Raw genomic sequence first — 17,656 nt, 5'->3', positions numbered from 1 at the left:
TGTTGTGTAAATGCTAAGCCCAGGAAGCACACAAAGGATTTGCATTTCTTGAGAAGGTTTCTCAACCAAAGATAATTTGATACATCTTTTAGCCAATTTCTCTTTTGAAATCTCTCTAACCTTTAATCTAACCTTAAGGAAAACAGAAGGAGTTATTTTTAATGACTTTCCTACCAATCAAAGCCCTAAGAATTACCTCTTTCATGATTTCAGAAGTGGGGAGCCTGCTTCAACAAAATACCAGGTTTTTGTTTGTTTGTTTGTTTGTTTTGTTTTGTTTTGTTTTAAATACCAGGTTTTAATGTGGGCTGTTTGCATAAAGTCTGGGCAATTCTCTGTCTTACTTGGAGGCAGGTACTGTCCAAAGAGGGGCAGACTGGTGATTTGGGAGAAAACCTGGTACCAATCTACACCATTTTTTGTTGTTTTGATTTTAATTTTCTTAAGAATTTTTTCATCTGTAATTTCATTTATTATCATCACAGTCGTTGTATCAAGGCCCATAGCAATGGTAACAGGTTTCTTTTTCTTTATTTTTTTCTTTTCTGACAAAAGGATTTCTGTGTGTAGCCCTGGCTGTCCTGGAACTCACAGAGTTCCAAATGCTGGGATTAAAGGTGTGTGCCATCACACCCAGAGCAGGCTTCTTTTTTAAAGCTTAGTATTAAATATTAATGTCTTAAGTGTAATGTTACATTACTCTGTCGAGACAAAAAAAGTTGTTAAACTTAAGGTCCTTGACGCTGGGACACACTTCCATGATTAGTGGGGCTAGGTCAAGGTGCTGACTTTGCTTGTCCTGCCATATAAGTAAATCTAGAAAGATGGGACCAGATTAACATTGTTTTAAATGGGTGGAATTGTCACCTGAGCCTAAAGTCCAGCAGGGATGGCTCCCCAGCCCCGGGACTGGAACCGAAAGTGTCCTGCCCAGGGCTGTGACAGTGAGATGAGGCGGCACTGGTACTCAGTCCTCCAAGAGGTGGCTTCCAGAAACAGACAGCCCAGCCTGTGCCTCCTCTCAGCAAAGTAGCTGTTTTAAAAGCTTGGGAAGCTCCTCCCCCACTCCTCCAATGGGAAGGCTCAGAGCTGGCAGGAACACCTTCTAGGCCATAATGGGATTCCTGAAGGGGCAGACCCCATGGAGGCAGATGAAAGCTGCCTCTGCCACCAGGACATGGGGAATCTGACGAGGCTGGAACCGTAAGTCAAATCTCCCAGGAAAGAAGCCCTCAGGATCTAAGCAGCATAAAGGCCATGTTGTACATCTCAGCCACATGAGAACACGCCCGTCCATGTGGCCTGCAGTGGTGGCCTTGACGAAGCCCTCAGTGACACCACTCAAGCCAAGCCCTAGAAGCACCCCTGCTCTTGTCTGCCAGTGCTGAGGAGTGGCAAACTGACCCCAGTGGACCACATTGATGGCAGAGATGCCCAGGGCACAGATGATGGAGAGCCAGCTGAGCTGTGGCTGTGGGGAGCAGTAGATACAGTAACAGAGCCAGGGACAAAGCTCCAGTAACCAGCAGGACAACCCAGAATAGTCCAGTTTGGACGACGTCGCAGAGGCTTCCTCTGAACGACAACAGCCTGTGTGGCAAGCCAGGAGAGGCTGAGGCAGAGCGCTGCACCTGAAAAAAACATCCCCAGATCACTTTCCTCTGGGGGCAAGTATGCATTTGGTCTGAGCATGGTCAAGACTCCCAAAGAGAGAAAGAGCATGAAGCCGACGGGTCTGTCAGCGGTCCTCAACTTGCTAAGGCTGCAGCCCTTCTCTAGAGTCCTCACACTGTGGTGACCCCAACCATAAAACTATTTCATTGCTACTTCATAACTGTAATTTTGCTACACGTATCAATCGTAGCGTAAATATCAGATTTGCAGGATACCTGATACTCAAGCTGCAAAGGGGCCGTGACCCACAGACTGAGAACCACTGGCCTAGACGGTGCCAGGTGCAGAAGACGCTCTTGGAACTAGCCCAAATGGAGGGCATACGTGGCCTGTGGCCGCACAGCAGGCCGTCACTGTCTTTCAGCCAGTCAGGAAGCACGTGAGATGTCCTTCAATGTCCCTGCCAGGCCACGTGTAAGGAACCCCTCCGTCTGCTGCACGGCATGGTGGGCTTGCAGGGGAAGTATCGGTACCCACACCTCCCACCATCTTCCCGGGCATGCTTGTGCTTTAGTCTTGTGTCCATGAGCTCAGGTCCATGATCATTAGCTGTGCTGTCTCTGGACCAGCGGCGAGCAGGCCACCACAGCAGGGAGCACGGAGGAGTGCCCACATCCTCTTCCTCGGAACACTTCCAGCACCTCCCACCAGCACCAGTAGGGAAGGGGGGAGGGGCATTACAGGTCCAAACTGAAGCATTCTGTACTGGCTTCCAAGGCTCCTGCACACCTCAGCTCTCACAGCGTGAGCATCTTTATCCACTCTGAATTCTCATATCTTAATAGCTTCACCAGCACGTGCAAATCCAAGGCCAAAGCCTTGCCTGAGACGCAGACAGACTATTGGTGTCTGTGAAAACCAAAAAGCGACTTTATGTATTTCCAAAATGCACCAGCCCAAGAGAACCAATATTGTGCCCCCAAAGGAGAAATGAAATCATAGAAATTAGGGATTGCGGTCAAGTTTGGGATGGGGTCAAAGCAAGGCCACTACCCAAGAGGGGAACAAGTTACTAAACTCTGTGGCTCCAATTCTGGCATCCCGGGCTTGCAGTGATGGGACATAAGCCCCCCAAGGGTTTGGGCAGCCCCATCCCTGTGGCCTTGTCTTGGGTTGGCTCTCTTCATCCTGAGGCTTTCCTCAACGATGTCTTCCATTTTTACATCTGTCCCTTCCCGGAATCTATTTTGTAACTTTTGCTTCACTCTCCCAGCTTCAGGTATTGTCCTTTTGGGGAGGGGAGGGGCTGTTTTCACCTCGCCTGGCCTCCCAGCATTCCTTTGACATCTAGATGGCAATTTCTCTGACCCCGCGACTCTCCCCTTTTACACGCCTGCAGAACTACTGTCATGTGGACGATGCCTTGAGCTTGACTCAGAGCTAGGCCCATTGGACCATAGATACAAAGCTACTCCCCACCCCTGAATACCTGGATGTCTGAGTATGATGAAAAATCCTGGAAAAGGGCTGGAGAGATGGCTCAGTGGTTAAGAGCACTGTCTGCTCTTCCAAAGGACCTGGGTTCAATTCCCAGCACCCACATGGCAAGCTCACAACTGTCTGTAATGCCCATTTCAAGGGATCTGACACCTTCACGCTAATGCACATAAAATAAAGATAAATATTTTTTTTTAAATCCTGGAAAAAAATTGCTGCTATGGCACCCTCCACTCTCCTCTCGGAGCCAGTAAGAACTGGATCAATGCTCTCATTATCATTATTCTGACTTTGACAGCTGATTTTTTTTCCCTTCTTGGGATTCTTGACATCAGTGTTTACAAGGGTCTTACATGTATGTCTGTGAGCATGTGCACACACAGAGATGTGTTCTTTCTGAAGAATTATATGTACATTTTGACAGACTTCTGTAGATTACCCATTAAGAAAAAAATTAATCCACGCACACCTTTGATTCCCAGTGGGAGGGAGAGGCAGGCAGATCTCTGAGTTCAGAGGGAGTGCCAGGACAGTCAGGGTTACACAGAGAAACCATGTCTTGAAAACCCAAAAAGAAGAGGAGCACCCCAGCACCCATGGAGAAGCCAGAGTCAATACTGTGTGACTGTAGCCCAAACGTTGGGCAGACAGAAACAGGAAGATCCCTGGGGCCTGCTGGTCGGCTAGCCAACCTCACTGACCTCTGAGCTCCAGGTTCAAGAGAGACCCTGCTGCAAGACAAAAGTCAGTCAGCACCTCAGCAAAAAGCCTCATGTAAACCTCACCTATACACACAAGCATGCATTCATGTACATAAACCTGCACATACAAGAAAAATAGCAAACAGGCAATCCACAGCCTGGGATAAAGTATTTGGAAACATCTGGGAAATGAGTCATATTTGAAATTTACGAAGCGCTCATACTTCAGTGATAAGATGGCAACCTAATTCTCTAATTTGGCGACTGCCTTGGTTACTGTTCTATTGCTGTGAAGAGACACCGTGACCATGGCAACTCCTAAAAAACAAACAAGCAAACAAACAAAAAATACATTTGATTGTGAGCTTGCTTACAGTGTCAGAGGGTTAGTCCATGACCATCATGGAAGGAAGCAGATAAGGAATGGCCCTGGAGAGAGAGAGAGAGAGAGAGAGAAAGAGAGAGAGAGAGGCAGACTGGGCCTGGCATAGGCTTTTGAAACATCAAAGCACACCCCCAGTGACGCTCCTGCTCCAAAAGGCCACACCTCCCAATCCTACCTAAACAGTTCCACCAACAGGGCCTGAAACAGTGAAACAGATGAGCCCATGGGGGTTGTTCTCATTGAGACCACCACAGCAACACAGCTGGACAGACACATAAGCTAGATCAGTGATCAAAAACATGTGAAAGATGCTCACCATCATTAGTCACGAAGGTACAAACATTGCTATGATCCGAGAAATGGCTGAAATTAGATACAGAGACTGTGGGGTACTCTCAGTGCTGATGGTGGGAATGTAAAACGATACATCCACTATGAAAAACAACTTGGCATTTGCTTATCGTGTTGGTTAGTTTTTTGTCAACTTGACACAAGCCAGGGTCATCTGGTCGGAGGGAATATCAATTGTGAAAATGCCTGCATTCGAATGGCCTGTAGGCAAGTCTGTGGGGCATCTTCCTGATTAGTGATTGCTGTGGGAGGGCCCTGGCCCACTGTGGGTGGTGCTGTCTCTGGGCATGTGATCCCAGGTATAGAAGAAAGCAGCCTGAGCAGGAAAGGAGACGCAAGCCAGTAACTGGCGTTCCTCCGCATCTTGTGCCTGCGTTCCTGCTGCCTACATTCCTGCCTGAGCTCCTGCCCTGACTGCCCTCTGGGATGACTGTGACGGAGGGTCCTAGGCTGAAATGACTGTTTCCTTTCCACGCTAGCTTTGATCTCGGAATTTTATCAGAGCCCTTGAAGTCTAAGACACTTATGGAATTCTTTTGCAACAGACACAAAAACATGTCTCTCCAAAGATTCATAGTAATTTAGCATGTAATTCAATAATTAATGTGACATTAACATTTGTTAATAGAAAATTAGAAATAATCTATATAGTTATCCAGTGAATGGATAAATAAATTGTGTTACATCTATATGATGAAATGCCAATAAGCAATAAAAAGAAATTAATGGCTTCTAAAGGCATCTGCATGTCTGTATTTTTAAAACGTGTCATGTAGAAAAGGAAGCCTCAGAAAAGTATATATAATACATATTTTTACGTAAATATATTACATGTTAATCTATACTAAATATGTGTTAAATATTATATGTATAACCCCTCGAATATGCAACTCTAGAAAGTGTACAGCAGCCGGCAGAAGCAGAAGCAGAGCAGCTGGATAAGGCTGGGTGCTAACTGCAAAGGGACATGAGGCAACTTCTGGGGCAGGCAGAGGAGCCCTGTGGTGGAAGCCGGACTCAACCGCTCAGTCCTGCCTCAGCTTCTGAGAGCCAGGGTCACAGCGGCATCGACCCCAGCAGCTTCAGACTCACCAAGCGACAAGCTTTCTGTAGCTCGATTGAAGTAGCCAGCGCACGGGAGGACGCATTTGTCAGCACTCACGCTGCACGTCTGTCACGGCTTTACTTCGTCACACAGAGTACACTGTTGATACAGCTGAGTTTAAAAGCCACTTTATCTTTTAAAAAGTAAAATCATAGAAGTGGTTAAGATGTCAGTGTCAGGGCCAGAGGGATGGCTCAGTGGTTAAGAGCACCAGCTACTCCTCAAGAGGAGCTCAGTTCAATTCCCAGCACCCACAATGGCAGCTCACAACTGTCTGTAACTCCAGTTCCAAGAAAGCCAACACTCTCACACAGACACACATGCAGGCAAAACACCGAAGCACATAAAAAATAAAAATAATTTTAAAATGTCATTATAGAACTGACTATAACAAGAAAGAGAATAGAGGAACCCAAATATTAACAAACGTTTAGTGAGATCAGTGATTATGAATTTACACAGCAGAACACTGCATTCAAGGAGGTTGAGGTAGCTCTATATTTTTTATACGAATGCTCACACTTTAACAATGTGTATAACATTATCTATTCTCATAACTACATCTTATATAAATATGTAACATTTATATACATCTGTTGGTACAATGGTCTTGTGGAATGTATACAATTTACCTTTGTTCATTCACATGCTGATTTCTCTACCCCACTATCTGGTTTCAATCCAGACATTGCATTGTGATGTTTATTCTCAGCATCACTTGTCTCAAGTTTGTGTAAACCTGCCACCATTTGTTCCCTGTACTTTCAATTAGACAAACAACCCCAAGGCTGTGCAATGGAGAGAATAGGGTGGGACATCCTGGTCCGTAGGGGAGGAGAAGGAAGCGAGGGGTAGGGGGGAAGCGGGGTTGGCAGGAGAGGACTTGGAACCATGAGGAGAGATGAACCGGACTTAAGATATAACTAAAAGCAAGTATAATGTGGGAAATCTGAATGGGAGGAAGCTATGCAGGCTTAGAGGTTTAGGATGGAGTAACTATTTCCCAGCATTGTGCTCTAGGTTAACTAAATAAATCCTAGTCTCTGTGTGGTGATTTGGGTATACAGCTTGTTTAGGAATAACCACTGCTTAACTAAAAGATAAATCAATAGTAAATATTAATATTCAACAACATACATCTATTTTATATGTGTGAAATTTCACAAGGGATCATCTAGCTACATCTGTAGAACTTGCCTGGGAGGCTAACTGTAAGGTAAGGGTTTCTTCACTTGCCTGTTCTTCAGGCTTGCTCTTTTCCACAAGGAGATTTGCATGCTTCATTTGCAGAAACACGGGTGATTCATCCATCTGCGAAAAGCAAAAGGACTCAGAAGGCTGTGGGCTGACACACACCTATCAGGCTCGGGAGCATCAGCTATTTTGTCCCCTCTAAGAAGGGATATGCTGGCAGAGAGAGACTCCTGGGCTGGATGCCGGAGTCAAGGTCATAGGACAGGAAGTCATCCTGTTTAGTTCTCCCACTAACTTTTTGGAAATGCCTGTGATTTACCTGAGGAAGCGGAAATAGGGTGACCAAGTCTCGCAGGACGGGAACTTTCCTTGTCTACTCACTTTTCTCCTCTCAAAAAGACACAATCAGCGTCTTTTTAATCAGGGGGAGGAACGACATTTCAGCTGGGCATGTGGCCTAGCTAGCAGAGTGTCTGCTTAACCTACAAGAAACCTAAAACTAGGTTTGGTAGCCTGTAATTCCAGCATTCGGGACGCAGAGGCAGGAGAATTAGAAGTTCAAGATCATCCTCAGCTACATGGTAAGTTTAGTGTCAGCCTGATTGATCTAAGACCATGCCTCAAAAGCAAACAAATTATAAAGAAACAAAGAGCATCCTCCTAATGACATACTTCAAAGGCCAGGATTGCAGTAGCACAGCTTTCTCTGCAGACCCTTGTAAGCCCATTGAAGAAATGAAGGCTTTGGTTCTTGGTTTTGGTTTTTTGGTGGTTTTTTTGGTTTGACGGGGTTTCTTTGTGCAACAGCCCTTGGCTGTTCTGGAACTGGCTTTGTAGACCAGGCTGGCCTCCAACTCAGAGAGATCCTCCTGCCTCTACCTCCCAAGTGCTGGGACTTAAGGCATGAGCCACCATACCAGGCAAAGGCTTTGTTTTTTAAGATTGTCTCCTAGGCCTTGAATTTGCTATGTAGCTAAGGATGGCCTTGAATTTCTGATCCTCCTGCCTCGCAAGTACTTGGATTAGAGGAGTGAATCATCACTGTATTCGGTGCTGGATACCCAACCCTGAGCTTCCTGCGCGCTATGCAAGCATTCTGCCAGCTAAAGTGCATTCACATTCCTTGCTCTGTTTTTCAGTGCTGAAGATTGGATCTGGGGCCTTTCATGTATACTCAGTCACTCGGTCACACTCCATTCTGTCACCAAGTCGAACTCCAGCAGAGAACAGAACTTTGACAATCCCGAACGCTCAGTCACAACACCCCAGCCTCTCCCTTTACGTAACAGCATCAGGGCAACTCTGCAAAGCACACAGTTCAGCACAGCATTGCTCTCAAGGAAGACTCGCAATCCTGTCATCCTCTCCTGCCTTCTTAGCTCTGCAATTAAGTATTCTCTTACTGCCTTCAGGAGCTCCCCAAGTCTAGACACTGTAATTATCATGGTAGCTTCTCCAGCGCCCTAATTAGCAGAGAACCCTCAGAGAAGAAAGCCAGGGCCACCACCAATCATATCTGCCAAAGCCAACAAGGAAACTAGCCTGGTTCAGGGAGGCAGGTTCTGCGTCCCCTTCCTGCCTGCCCTATCTCCCCTCACTCGGCCTTCCCGTATCCTTCTTAAAGGAAGATGTCAAAGTCTCCTTCCACTTGTCCTGCCCCTTATTTAATCTTCCCACCCCCCACAGCCCCCCACAGGCTCATCAGCCATCAGAATTCAGTGTGTGCTGGACCAAGACATCAGCTGCCAGTGCCCTTTTTAATGTGCGCTTTTATGGATGAATTAGGAATGGTCATAAATCAACCGAATGTAAGCAACTTGAGCCTATTCAAATAGAACCCTGGTTTGCTGTTTCGTTTGTTGGCTGAGATTTTTGAAGACTGGCTTCCATGGAACCGGGGCTGGCTTCAAGCCCAACTATGTAGCAGAGGCTAGTCCTGAATACTTAACCCTCCTGCTTTGCTTCTGCTTCCCGAATGCTGGGATTTGGATTTGAATCTGGATTGGGGTTACGGGGTCATTAAACCAGCTTCTCTGAGCTGCCCCTCCCTCTCAGTGTGGAGGGACCTGGTAAGTTAAGAACAAGGAGACTGTACGTGGGTCAGAGCTTTCTCAAGCAGTGAGTCAGTCAGGAGGTTCAGGGGTGCCCATCTGCAGCTTTGCCGAAGGTCAGGGCCACTTTTCACACAAAGGGCCTGACATTTCCTGGCAGCTACAGGATGTTTAGCTTTGAGCCAAAATTCCAGAGCAGTTCATTTGTGTGGGCCGAGCAGCCCAGCCCTTCTGGGAACCCACGCCCAGCCCAGTATCTCCTTACCTCTGCCTTTTCGCTGTCACCTCTCCCTTTTCAGCTCTGATTGTATAAGCTCACTGTGTTTCCTGTGTGCCTCTTCTCTTTGTCTTTAAAAACGTTTTGGGGGGAGGCTACTAGCAAAGTGGAGGCATGAGTAGAGGAGAAAGAGACCACATAGAAACCGGCTTTCCAATTCTGGGTCACTTTTGTGCTCACACAGAGGCACTCTACCCCCAAGTCCTTGGAGCATCATGAGAACCCAAGGACAGACCTTCTGCATGTCACTCTGAATGTCCCTCACTCGGGACACAGGAGACTCCCTCCCCAAGTTCCCCACCATTGTCCCCTTCCTTGACGACCAGGCAGCCTTTCTACAAAATCAATCAGATAGAAATGACTCTAGGGGTTATCCCTTTGGATAACGTTATCATATAGCATAACAGTTAACAGGTTACAAGGCATCTTTGCTTGCTCCTTTTCTCCACTTAAGCCTCATTGCAGGCCTGTGAAAGAAACGACGCTGTGGTCCTTTATTACAGAGAAGGAAATCTGAGCGCTAACTGTTCTGGTCCCAGGAACCTGCTGGGTCCACCTGCTTCTAACAGGAAGGGCCGAAGCCAGGGTCAAAGGGGTCACCAGGGGCTGATGCCTGCACAGGTGACTAACACGGCTAAGCACTGGCTCAAAGGTGGCCACCTGGTCTGAGGCAGGCCAGGTGATGGCTCCTGAAGATGCTGTGTGCAGAGGCCATCTGCACTGGCTCTCTCTAGATTCAGACCAGGGATTAATCAGTGTGCTAGTAAAAGGGGGAAGATAGAGCAGACATATCACAGGAAAAGAGTAGAGATGACAAAAAGGGCATAATGGTGACCATGAGAAAAAAAGCCTACAGCTACCCCGAGCCCTGAAGAATTTCCCAGCTGCAGCCGTAGGGCTAAGTGAAGCTCCCTCACACACAGAGCCTCTGCTTCCCAGTCAGAAGAGGCTCACCAAGCTTGGCCTGGACTGGGTCTGGCCCAGCGGTTCTGGCCCAGCTTCCAGAGGTCTCTCCGGTTCCACTGGTCAGACTAGTGACACCCAAGCAGGCTCCTGAGCCCAGGAGGCTACTTATCCGGCCCTTGGAGGCTCAGCTTTATGAGGATCAGAGTGTCTGACTCAGAGAACATCTTCTGTAATAAGGCAAACATGCAGTTTTGGTTTGCAAAGACCCAGAACATGCTCTAAGGGCAAATGACAGGGCGGCTTTTCTCGGTAAGAGAACACAGACACCACACCGTGAGCAAATCTGTTTCATAAACACCTCTGCAGGACTGAAGCTTTCCAGGGAGGAGGAGGCCAAGCAGACGAGCTTTCTCTCTCCAGAAAGGTGTTCTCTGGGACACTGTTTCTTCCAGTCTCCTGACAGAAAGAAAAGCTCATCTCTCCTGCTCGGCTCTGTCTTTTTCCTTCCCCTTCAGCCGTCGCGTTTTAAGTGCATGTGTGTCCTTTTCATTGTGCTCAGACTTGGGGCAGAGCCACCCTGAGTACTCTGCCTGTTTTAACAAGAACACCCACAGGACAGCACCAGGAGTTTAAATTAGGGAACTTCAAAAGGCTGCTGACTCTGTGATCCCAAACACGCAGACTCTACAAACACGATTCCGCCTGAGCTGTGGGACAGCCTGGAGGCTTCCAGCCGGCCTCGCGTGAGGCAGAACGGAGAACAGTGTGGCCATGCTCATCTGTTCACCCAACACTGCAAAGACACAGGTGCAAGATTACAGGCCCAGCCTGGGCTGTGTAGCGTGTCCGAGGCTAACCTGAGCAAGATCCTGTCTCCAAGACAAAACAAAACGAGAAGATGAGCACCGAAGACACTGCAGTCAGCAGCGTGTTCCCTCCAAGTCACCATGCGATGGGTCCTCCCCTGGTTCTTGGTAATTCAGCTTCTGTTTGTCACCAGAGAGGTGGAGCGATGAATGAACCAGTGAGGGATGTGTTCCACTACAGATAAACAAGGGTCTGGGAGACCTGAGAGGGAGAGAGTTAGGAACCTCATAGCATCTGGATGAGAACGGATATTTTGACGTTCTGGCTTCTGTGGCAGAAGACGATGAGGAAAAAAGGTTTTGATATACAAAATATGTTTGCATAAGAACTTGAGGCAAACACAGAAATAAAAACACGCTTTAAAAAAAGGAAAAAAGGTCTTTGATAATCTAAAGCCAACGTGTGCCACAGATGAATACTCGCTGAGAGTTCCCTCGTGTCTCCCACTAAGATGGGAGCCCTGTAGGCTTATTCCCTGAGGGAAGAGTAAAGACGGGGTCCCACATCCTCTCCTGCCTGAGGAAGGCCTCGCACATGCTCTTTCTGGCCCACTGCCACCTGCTTCCTCAGGGTCCAGCTCAGCACACATGGTGACCCTCCTGAGGCCAGATGAGCCCTTGCTCAGAGCTCCCACAAAAATCCTGGAGAGAGCCCTCTCCTCGCCTCTCTTCCGGAGACTCGCTTGATGGCTCCCTTTCCTATTAGACATGGGGAGATGTTTGGTTTGGTTTGGTTGTTGTCAGACAGGGCCTCGCTCTGTAGCCCTGGCTGGCCTAGAACTTGCTACGTAAACCAGGCCTGCCTCAAACTTGAAGTGATCTTGCTGCCTGCCTCCAAAGAGCTGTGATTACAATGTGTGCTGCCGGCTCTGTGAGCGCGGCAGATGCTTAGTAAGCATTTATGTTGATTACAGGAGGTGATGCATAACGCCTGGCCTTCATCTTCCTGATCTGTGGAGATCATCACTAAGAAATCGCTGAGACTAGGCACTCAGCAGCCACTGCGGGAGTAAAGAATCTCAGCAAAAGTGTGAATCCTTTCCCCCTCACTCTGATCCTATAGACTGGCATTTGGGGATTTTTGAAAAGGATTTCAGAAAGGACAGGGAATTGGAGAAACTTAGCTGGGATTTAGTCCCAGGAGCTTTAATTTAAAAATAAAATCCACCATGAGAACAGAAGGCATAGCCAGCCCCCAGCAGACCATAACAAAGTGCCAAGCCCTGGGCAGATTAAACTGCTGGGCTTTCTCACCTGGGTGCTGAAGCTAGGCCAAGGTGTCCCTGCTTGCCTGTGGCTTCCGGTGTTCTCCCTTCTGTGTGCACTCATGCCAATCCCCTCCTTCTATAAGGACACAGAACACACTGAAGGTGCCAGCCACGTTCCCTAATTGTAAAGGTCACTGGATTTACTTTGTTTCGAGGGAGGCCTCGTGCAGTAAAGATGGCCCCTGCTTCTGCCTCTGAGTGCTGGAGTTTCCAGCCTGCACCCACACACCCATCTGTGTGCAGAGGATAGACCCCAGGGCCTGGTGGAAGCTGATGACACTCTCCTGACTAAGCCACACCCCAAGCCTGTCCTCAAACCCATCCTGAGGAGCTATAAACCGATGCCTCGTGTGATGTGTATTTTGAAAGATATAATACGCGTTTTCAGTAGAGGTTCTAGAAAATATTGCACTGCTTTCCCTTCGGTTAAAGAAAACCTCACAGACAATCTTCTGAAGGCTAACACACTTCACATGCACACCGGCTGTCAAGATGGTTGTCATTGGCCACTCACGGCTCACTATGTACTGCTTCACATAGTTCTGGCAAATCATGGGGAATCAGTAGCCCAAGTCAAAAGAAGGTCAAGAAATCCAAAATAAGCTCCTTGACTTACAAGTTACCCCTGGAAGGGTGGAGCTAGGTGACAAATAAAACTCATTAGCCGTCTCCTGAGTGCTGGACTAAAAATGGGCGCTATTCGTCCGTTTCTTCTATATGTTTTTCATAGTACCTCACTGAGGCACACAGTTTATACTATCATGATGACGTGTTGGCCATTCATATTTTACAGGGTCTTTTGCAAGACTTGGTCATAGTAAAATCAAAGCCTGCAGAGCCAGAACTTAAACAAATCTAGATAATTTGTAGACAGCTTTCAACAGGAGGACAAATGGACCATAAGGACCCAGGAGAATTTAAAAAACAAACAAAATCGGAAGAATACGCGAGACACACTTCTCTGCTTTTGTGAGGGAAACAGTGCGTGCATCATGTGACCGTGCTGGAGGCCACGAGTATTAGGGACACAGATGTCACATGCCGCCCAGAGCAGGAGCCTAGCTTGATCTTATCTCTGTGGGGAGGGTTGGGGCTCAGACTGGGTGCACTCTCCCCACCTCGGAAAGCCTGTGGAAACAGGTCTCTTGTGAGCCGCGCCGAGTCAGACCCTTTTCTAGGACCACGAGTCTCCAGCCATCCCCTTTTCGCCATAATTGCTGTGTAGGGCCCTGTGCCGTCACGGAGTTAAACACCCAGGTACTGTGACACACATGCGTGCACACTTCAAGGGGAAACACGCTCAGCCCTGGCTTGCCTAGGCCTGAGGTTTGCTGGAGTACAGAGCTTCATTCAAGCTGCGACTGCGGTATAAAGGCGGAATAGATGAAGAGTAAGAAAAAGAAATGAACATTACAAGAAACTCATGGCTGTGCTGTCAAAGGACCCACTAAAATCGTCAGTGATGGACCGGAAGTGTCCAGGCAGAGCATCCGCCCAGTGTTTGAGACCCTCTTGAAGACAGGAAGCACACAGAACTAGTTTATCGATGGCAACGCTGAAATATATAGGCGAATGACTATTGGCTACTTGGTACACTCAAACCAAAAGACAAAACTTAGGTTTCCAGCTGCCCTCGCTTCAGGGTTGACTTGAACTGGGAGAGGTGGCCCCTTCACAGGGAATGGGCCTTTGGAGACTAGCCAGCACTTGGAGAGGAGAGCCTCGGTGGTCAGGCTGGGGGTTGTTCAAATGCTTGGGGTCCCCCTCCCTCAGTCAGGACTGAGACAGTCCTGGCATGCGTATCGGCAGGAGACAGACCCAGGAGCTGGAAGTCAGGTGGACAGAAGGTTAAATCTCACCCACCAAGGTCATTAACGAAGTCTTCAGACAGCTTAAAGGACTTGCTCTGTGTGCTTCAGCTTCCCACTTTTAAAACACACCCGTGGCGTCACAGCGTATACGAAACACTGAACATACCTTGTGGGGGCCGAGAGTCAACTATTTATTTCTTTACTGTTGAGTGGGAGAGCAGCAATTACCTCTAAGTGGAGGAGCCCAGGAAAAGTTTCATGCGGCCTACTTCTAGGAGAAAATAGAAAAGGAGAGACGAGAGGAGGACTCAGTAGTGACGAATCCCGGAAGAGTTTATTGTGCAGGATAAAATTACCGGGGCCCATTGCCGGTAATAGGCGGCCTCCGGGCAGCATAGGGGCTCAGAGGGAGTTTTATATTCAGAAAGCCTGGGTTCCTGTCCCAATTATGCTTCTCATTAGTGAGGAAGGGAGAAAACCACTTCATTCCTCAGAATTTTTATAAGTACGAGTTTAATAGTCCTGACTCAGGAGGTGCCTTGTCTTCAGCCAAACTCGGACATGGCCACCCTTCAACAGCTGTGAAACCAGCACTGGAAGAGATGGGTGTTGGGAGAATCCTTTCTCCAGGAAGACATTAAAAAAAACATCTATGCTCCTCTCCCAAGTAAAGTCCCGACAACAAACCCAAGTACAATTCCATGCAAGTTCCCTCTGGGGAGCCAACGGCCTAGTGGGTGCCTTCCAGAGCATGGATGAGGGTGGCAGGCAGAGGCACGGTGGCCCTGAGCAGCCCACGGGAAAGCATTCACCCAGCTGCATTGATGGCTGCCCCAGGGCTGTGTGCCAGGGGCTCCCCTCCCTCTCAGGCCTGCTCCTGGTGGCTCCCCATGAGCAGGCTTATGTGAGGAAGATGAAGATCCTACAAGGTCTGATGGGAGATGGGCCCACTCAGAGGGCCAAGTTCCATGGGGACTGAGTAAGGCCAGCTGGTGTCACAGCCACGCCAGGGAATTTGTACCAGGCCACAGGTAACAAACACTGCCATGAATTCTACTCGTTGCATCTTCACTGTGAGCCCTGTGCTGACAGGGCAAGCTGCTGGTTCAGAAACATGGCTGGTCACCCCGACACAGAAAGGGAGAGAGTGTGGCACGCTCTGACCTGTGATTCTGCTCATATTTTGTTGGCTAGAGCAGACGGAGTGGTGCCACCTTCAGATAGGTGGGAAATATGATTGTCAACAGGCCCGGCAGTAGCTCATTTTGTAGAATATTCAGCATTCATGAGGCCTGGTGCTCCAGCCCCAGCGGTGAATAAATGGGATGGTGGTGAACACATCTAATTACAACTTTCTCGAGGGGAGGTAGAGGCAGGGGTTTAATCCTCTGATTCAAAGCCAATTTGGAGCCTTTTTTGTCTTTCTTTTAATCCACCATAGGTCAGGAAGAAAAGAGCCAGAATATCTGTGAACAGCCATAATGGTGGCAAAGACCTCAGAACGATGGAATTGTGTCTTTCCTCAGAGAGAGGCCGGTTCCAAATCAGCTTGTCGGGAGCTGGCACCTTACCAGGGATATGTTTTTCTTTCCTTAAGGAAAAGAAATTATTAGCGAATAGTCTTGCTGAGTGGCTGCAGTTTCCGAGGTGTTTTCTGTCGCCATGCCCACTGCCGAGCCACAGCTGAGGGGAGGCCTCATCTTTACTGTCCCGATCACCCTCTCGCTCCTGTGTTAGAAAGCTGTGCCTGCTTTTGTCTTTTCCCACGCACGCCGGGCCCACAGTATGGAAGACACCAGCAGAAGTGAAGGGGCTGAGGCGGGGAAGGGTGGTGCACGCCTTTAATCCCAGCACTTGAGGGGTGTACACAGCAGGAGCTCACGATCTTCCTTGGCTGCTGTGAGTCTAACACAGGCCAGCTTGGTGGGCTACAATAAGACCCTGTCTCAGAAAACCAACACAAAGAAAAAAAAACTGCGTTTGAAATGGCCAGTGTTTTGTGTGTGTGTTTTTTGTTGTTGTTGTTTTGTTTTGTTTTTTTTTAATGAATGACCTAGAACTCATTATATAGTCCAGGCTGGCCTCCAACTTGCAGGGATCCTCCTACCTTTGCCCACTGAGTGCTGGGATTACAGTCCTGTGCCATGACACTCAGCATTTCCTTTCCAGTGTTTAATGTGTGGACGGATTTTCTATAGGGAGCCCTCTGAAAACTCTGGGGTCAGGTATCAACCATCGATGGCACAGGCATAGAAAAATAACAGACATTCTTATGGCTCACGGTTCTGTGAGCGAGGGATTCTGGGATCCCCTCGCTGACATCTGGCGTGGGGTACATCACAAGGTGGAGTCGTAATGGCAGCTGGGGATTCGGGTTCTGACCCTGTGACAGAGTTTGGAAGGTCCGCTCCCTAGAATGACCCGCCCCATGCTGGAAACTTAGCGCCCCCACGCTGCGTCTGCCCACAGGGCTGAGACAGTCCTAACCCTACAAAAGTGACCCGAAGGGAGCACAGCTTCAGAGTCACACACCGTTGCTCCTGCAGGACTCATCTGTCACAGAGCAGCCAGGGGAGCGCCCTCCAGGGCAGGGACCTCGGGTTCTGGCTATCAGGGAATTAGGGCAAGAGTTCCCTCAACCCACCGGAAGACGCTTCCAAGTGTGGAAGATAGGGGATGGTGTGAGAACTCTAGGGAAAGCCTGATTGTCTGCTGTCTGCTCCTTAGTACCTGAGACAATTTCTAGCACATGGCAGTGTTTTGTAACAAACAGATTAAAAGTTTTCTAATGAATAGAAAGGTAAGCCTTTTTTAGAAGTCTGTGAAACTGATAACACGTTTCTTTTCAGTAAAGCAGACAAATGACTTGGGAACATTTTCGTACCTTATGGATATGCCAGCCTCTGAGGAAGGAGAAAGACTAAGCTCCTCCATGTCTCATCACAACCTCTCTGAGCCCTGCTTCCCCACCCAACACCACCAGAGATTTGCATGACATTACAGTGAAAGCCCTTCTAGGATGAACATGGATGCCTTCTGAACTCTTTGACCTCAGCTTGAATTTCACCGTATTCTGAAGACTAGCCTTACAGGAAGCTATTTAATCTATATTCTGCTAGAAAATATTTTATATCTATAGTGTGATCTATTCCTTTACTGTCCTAGATGCTTGAGGCTGACACGAAGATTCCTGAATTCTCCTAAGAGAGAATTTCTCTAATAGAAATTTGGTTAGAAAACAATGTTTTAAGAACTAGGAGAGAAAGGCAATTTTGAAAATGGTTTCTTGCCTACCTATCACGTGACGTGATTTCACATGTTCTGTTTTCTCCTGTCTGAGCATCAGGAGATAGGGCCGAAAGTGGGAAGAATACGTGGAGCAAATGACCCAGGGAACCCTTCCCACATGTCACTGCGAGCTGAACACATTCCCTCAGTATTGCCACAAAGGGAGAGAAAATGAGTCCCCTCGCATCTGGGAGACTATGAAGTTAGAATTTCAGTTTGGTGGGACTAGAGACACAGCTTAGTGATACAGTACATGCCCGGCACTCATAAGGCCCCTAATCCTATCCCTGCACCACAAAAGAAGAAACCCAGAGGCCAGAAAATGACTCAGTAGGTAAAGGC

The 17,656-nt window shown here is 48.1% G+C and overlaps 1 pseudogene; it reads right to left on the bottom strand.

The window, feature by feature from the left end:
- Positions 1-863: 863 nt before the first annotated feature.
- On the bottom strand, positions 864-2,200 carry LOC129680083 (adiponectin receptor protein 1-like; annotated as a pseudogene).
- Between the last annotated feature and the right edge of the window lie 15,456 nt (positions 2,201-17,656).

Source organism: Psammomys obesus, unplaced genomic scaffold (genome assembly GCF_907164565.1).
Source record: "Psammomys obesus unplaced genomic scaffold, mPsaObe1.curated_primary_1811, whole genome shotgun sequence".
Lineage (NCBI taxonomy): Eukaryota > Metazoa > Chordata > Mammalia > Rodentia > Muridae > Psammomys > Psammomys obesus.
This window is presented reverse-complemented; position numbering and strand designations above follow the sequence as displayed.